The sequence below is a fragment of the Rhinopithecus bieti genome, unplaced genomic scaffold (assembly GCF_001698545.2).
Source record: "Rhinopithecus bieti isolate Rb0 unplaced genomic scaffold, ASM169854v2 scaffold_61465, whole genome shotgun sequence".
Taxonomy (NCBI): domain Eukaryota; kingdom Metazoa; phylum Chordata; class Mammalia; order Primates; family Cercopithecidae; genus Rhinopithecus; species Rhinopithecus bieti.
The window spans coordinates 680,324-686,413 of NW_016824041.1; positions in this window are offsets into that span (position 1 = coordinate 680,324).

A 6,090-nucleotide genomic window follows, 5' to 3' on the forward strand; every position below is an offset into this window, starting at 1 on the left:
AAAAAAAAAAAAAAAAAAAAAAAAAAAAAGAATCTTGGTAGATGGCGGCCAGGCGCTATGACTCACGCCTGTAATCCCAGCACTTTGGGAGGCCAAGATGGGTGGATCACTTGAGGTCAGGAGTTTGAGACCATCTTGGACAATATGGTGAAACCCCATCTCTACTAAAAATACAAAAATTAGCCGGGCATGGTTGTACATGCCTGTAATCCCAGCTACTCGGGATGCTGAGGCACGAGAGTTGCTTGAATCTGGGAGGCAGAAGTTGCAGTGAGCCAAGATGGCACCACTGAACTCCAGCCTCAGCCTGGGGAATAGAGGGAGACACTGTCTCAAAAGAAAAAAAAAAGAATCTTTGTAGACTCATTGCCTAACCTTGCTATACAGTTATATATAAAATAAAGCAGTGTTCTTTCACAGTAAAAAATAGTAATAATAGTATCTTACCGTTACTGTTATACTGTGCTTTAAACTTTTTGTGGCATTTATACATTTATTATCTCATATAATAAACATCTATCTTGTAAGCTACATTAAAAAATAATACATTATTATATAATATGTATAAATGCGTACTTTCTGAGCTCACTTTACAACTTAAATTAAAACTGAAGGCTAAGAAAGCACCTCATAAGTCAGGCTTATACCATTGAAAACCAATTAGTAAAGATTAACAGTTTGGTTTATTTGCAAGCCCTTTTCATTCTCAATTGATTTTCTATCATTAGATAGATGGAAATTGGTCCTGGTTTGACTGAATCATTGGATCTGCAAATTTCTGATGAGTATTCAATGCATGACAGAAAACTTTAGTTAGGAATATGTCAGCAAAGGGATTTCCATCTGTTACAGGTCAAAACCTAACCAAAGATATGGATGATCTTTTGAGTGCTGTAACTCTGTCAGGCTAGACTAGTTGAAATTGGTTCTAGCCAGTCCCGGGCAGTCTTCCCCAAAAGAGACAGAAGTGCCTTGGGTGATGGCTGACTCCAGCCTAGACCTACTCAGTGTTACTAGCAGGGTGAAATGTTGCAATGCATATGATTTTCACACTCCTTTTCATTGACTTTCTCAACAGGTAGGATGAGGGCCGTTGTAAAGGGAAAGAATTCAGGAGCCCTTCATACTGTGACACTTTTGGAAGAATGCTTTCAGTCTTTTGACCCCCAAAATCACTCAGAAGTCAGTATGTCCATTTTACAGATGAACAATTCACACTTGGGCTTTCAATCCTAGCAGCGGCAAAAGGATCCTATTGTCCCCTGGTATAGACACACGCATTTTGAAAAATAAGTTCAGGTGATCCCTGAGCCAGATGGGGATACCAAATGCATGTTCCTTTTTTTTTTCTTTCTTTCTTATTGAGTAGCAGTAACTTTAATTTGTATCTCTTCGCATTTCTGTTTTGTTTTTAGGGTAAAAAGATGCAATTATTCAAATGATACCATTTCAGGGCCCATCGTAAATGGGACTTTGTGTAGTTTGTGAGTGGTCAGTGGAGCAGAACCAAGCATATACCACCCAAGCCTCTGGACTGTCACCTTGGTAGGAGTGTTTACGTCTCCCTACACACTGTACACTGTTGGCTGCCAAGATTTTTCACTCTGCCATGCCACGTGTAATAAAGAATCCATTTCCAGGCAATTCTCCATTGCATATTCTTGATGAAAGGTGGCTGGCGGGCACCACACTGCAAACTGGAAACCCTTTGTATGAACACATATCCTGCCCTGTTACTGCCACTTCATTGATTTAGGATTGGCATTTACTAGAGCTGTCCTTCAAGATCCCACAAGCTGGGCACCATTTCCTTCCCCCACCATTGCCTTACCAGGGCTGGTCATTTCCAACTATCATTTTCTTTCGAGTTGGCATGAGAAGCATACACAAAGCAGAAAGTGGTGCAGTCTGTTATTCCGTCTTTATTGCCTTCTACATATACAGAGGGGTCCCTGGTGTCCCTTTCCATATCTAAGTTCAACATTTTATTCAGTAACATGCAGTTATGGAATAAACAAGAAAATGAATCACAATAGTTTGGATAAAGAGAGAGCTCTGGAGCCAAGTAACCCACAGAGTGCCCACATTTATAGGCATCGTAGATGTTGCTGCTGATTTTATTTAAAGCTGGGGAATGCTGGACTCAGGCTGCAACAGGGAAGGACCACGTGAAGGCAAATGCATGAGGTTTTGCAACTTAAGCTGGTGCTATCTCTAAGTGTGGGGATCGCGAGCCTTGTGCAAAAATACACGCTTTCCAACTAGGTCCACAGTCCCTAACAACTGGTGACTTATAGGAACCAACACTTAGGGATACTTGTAAGAATTTTATGGTTATCAGCATTGCAGCAGACCTCTGGAACCCCTGAGTGCAAACCTGGGCTGATGGAGAAAGAGAAGGGAAGCTCAAAAGGAATAATTTCCTCCTCCTCCCAAATATACCTGAGGCCCCTGCCTATATGGGAGGTTCACAAATCCTTCTATCCTGCTTTATATTTTCAGGACACCAGCGTGCTTCCTTTCCTGATCAATGAAATGCCCCAGATAGCCATGCAATCTGCACTGTCACCATATAGCATCTACCATATGAAAACATCAGTTCACCATTGGTCCCTCTCGTTCTGTCATCTCATTGGCAGAAGGGTCATTAACTTTGTGGTGACAGTTATTCGAGGACCAAGTAGACTGTGGAAATTTGTAAACTCTTGCATGGCTAAATTAAATGCTATTTTAACTAACAGTTAATAGTGTTTACTGCTGTGTAATAGTAATTTTCATTTTTTACTGTATCTAATGACATTCTGATGACTGGAATTCTCTGTAGGGATACCAAATCATTACATTAAGGATGAGTGATTTTAGTATGCAATGACTGATCAGTACAATAATATGTAGCCTAATGCTTAAGCTAGTAAATTAAATCATTTGCACCACAGTGTTTGTCAACTGGAATAGGGATTCCATTATGTTGTTAAATTATAATGTAGAGCCTGCTTAAAGTAAAATAACAAATGAGCATCTCAAATTGCTGACACATTGGTAGAATATTTTCTTAAGAGGTATGGAAAAGAGAGAAACACTCCTAATCAACCCAAACAGCCCATCAACTTCTTGTGGTAGGTGACCATTGAACTGAGTTATAAAGGTAACCTTGTAGACACCTTAAAGTGATGGTATAAGAGAATTGCCTGCTGGACGGAACGAAGGGAGGTAGGACCTCAGGGAAGGTTTGGATAGTCAACCATAGAAGAATTGGATTTATCTTGGCATGTGAGATCTAACAAAAAAACACTGTTGAAAGGCAAAAGAAACAACTCCCTTCCAACTGGTGATTGGCCATGTTTGGGAGCATGTTCAAAATGTAACAGCCACCTGGGCGAGACTCCTGTCTCCAGACTGCAACGAGAGACTCTCCTCTCTGGCCTGAAAGCCATTAAGGCTTTCCTAACTCTCAAACAAACTAGACTGCATTTCACAAACAGGAAATCCTTTTTAAGTTGGCCTCGCCAAGAAGCTAAAGCGAGTTCAGTGTTTAAGATACAAGATCACTCAAACTTGAAAGACTGCAACACTCTCAAAAAAAAGTCATCTAAGTTTTTAGACTTCCTTTTATCTCAATGATTCGCAATCATCAGATCAGGTTTAAGAATCTATTAAAGAAAGATTTGAAGAATAGAATTGGCAGTTTTCTCTTGGTTAGAAAGACTTGAAGAATAGAATAAAAGACAGGGGAAATGAAGGAATGTTATCCTGTTTTCCTAAAATAGAGGCTGTGGGATGGGGTACAAAGGGAAGAAAACTTTACTCAAAAAACCGCAGTGTCTTTTGTACAGGAACATTTAAAAACAAGGTCTATTTCATTCAAATCAATTATACTTTTTTAACTAAGCACACAATGGAGCAACTTTAGGAGTCAGGCTGGTTGATAGGTGTTGGGTTTTTTGGTTTTGTTTTTGAGATAGGATCTCACTCTGTCGCCCAGGCTGGAGTGCAGTGGTGCAATCACAGCTCACTGTAGGCACAACCTCCCTGACTCAAGCCATCCTTCTGCCTCAGGCCCCTGAGTAGCTGGGACCACAGGTGTGCACCACCACGTCTGGCTAATTTTTAGATTATTTGTAGAGATGAGGTCTCACTCTGTTGCCCAGGCTGGTCTTGGATTGAACTCCTGGATTCAAGTGGTCCTCCCACCTCGACCTTCCAAAGTACTGTGATTACAGGCATGAGCCATCATGCCTGGGTGGTCCTGGACTTACAGGGATGAGTGCTGAGTCACTGTCCTCAAGAAGCCCACAATGCAGTAGATGACACAATATGGAAAACAGGAATTACTACTCAGCTCCTTGCGTTCTAACACAAAGATACGCAGAACCCGAAGAGCTCCCAGAAGAGAGGCCGTAGCTCTGTAGATGGAGTGAGGAAGGGTTCCCACAGACTTCACCCTTTATGTCAAGTAGGAGTTGGCCAAATGAAGAAAAGGAGAAAGGACTTTCCATCAAATGAAAATTTGCAGAGGTTTAGGAAAATGTGAGGTATTAACCAAGATTCAAAAGAGTAGTAGGAAGAACCCTCGAAATCACAGAGACCTTGTACAGCACACAGTAAGTCAGAGTAATGTGACCGTGGATCAGACTTGTATTCTGGAAATGTCATTCTGGTGGCAACCGAGAGGTGGTTTAAAGAGAGGAGAAGGTACAAATTGAGATAACGGTAAAAAATTATGACAATAATTATAACAGATGATAAAGGCCTGTGAACGATAGTGACTATAGAAAGGCCAAAACATACATATTTAGAAAGTAAGATGATAAGACTATTGACTGGGATATGGAATTGACATAGCATACAGTGAGTAAGTAATACTAGTCATGGCACAAGGAGGCCATTCGTTGGTTGCATTTACTCAATATTAATCAGTACACTAAAATGGCCTACCTTTTGGTAAGCAAAAATACTATTTATACATTTCAGTCTCTTCCCAGGGTATCAAAAGAGAAAATTCTCCTGTAATACTATTTGGTATATTTACTATAAATCAGGCCACTTTACCCAAGATGTAATTCAGAGCAAACGGTGTTATTGCAGATTATGTTATTCATAATGATATTCAGTGGGTGTATTCTCTGCTAAGGTTTGTGACATTCCTGCCCTGGGTGTGGCTGATTGGTTCAGGAGTGGGTTTATAGAGCTAACAAACTGCCTGGCACACAATCTCTATCAATAGGTCATTGGCCACACCTACCAAATTCTCTTTCAGGGAGCTTGAATCAAAGACACGAAGACAGAATTAGCAAGTCCATTATGACACGAGAGAAAAAAGCCAAGAGAAAATAGCTGAGTTGTCAAAGAAGAAAATCACCCAAGCAAAGAGGATCACGTACCTGCTGGTGAGAGGGAAACAAACTTTGTGATTTTGTTAGCTCTGACTCATGTCCTCAAAGATGGACGTGCAGGTTGAGCACTGCACAAGCACCTCTGGCTAAGGGGATAAATGGGAACAGAAATACAGCTCACCTTTCACCCACCAGGACAAGCACATGTGCTCAGTGCAGCGACCACGCGGAGAAGGGCTGACCTTTCTAAATGGCACAGAAGCCCTCTAGAGCCTAACAGTGGCCCAACAGAAAACAGTTCAGATTGCTGTGATGTCTGGTATAGAGAATTGACACTATCTTCTGTCTTGCTTTCAAACCCTTTCAACAATGACAACTGCCGTCAAACAAGAAAAATACAAGAAAAGAAAATTTTCTTTTTCTTTTTTTTTCTTTTTTGAGATGGAGTGTCACTCTGTCACCTAGGTTGGGGTACAATTGTGTGGTCTCAGCTCACTGCAACTTCTGCCTCCTGGGTTCAAGCGATTCTTCCACCTCAGTGTCCCGAGTAGCTGGGATTATAGGCGCGTGCCACCATACCTGGCTACTTTTTGTATTTTTAGTAGAGATGGGGTTTCACCATCTTGGCCAGGCTGGTCTCGAACTCCTAACCTCGTGATCTACATGCCTCAGCCTCCCAAAGAGCTAAGATTACAGGTGGGCATGAGACACCGCGCCCCGCTTCACAACTCTTCTAAAAAAAAAAAAAAAAAAAAAA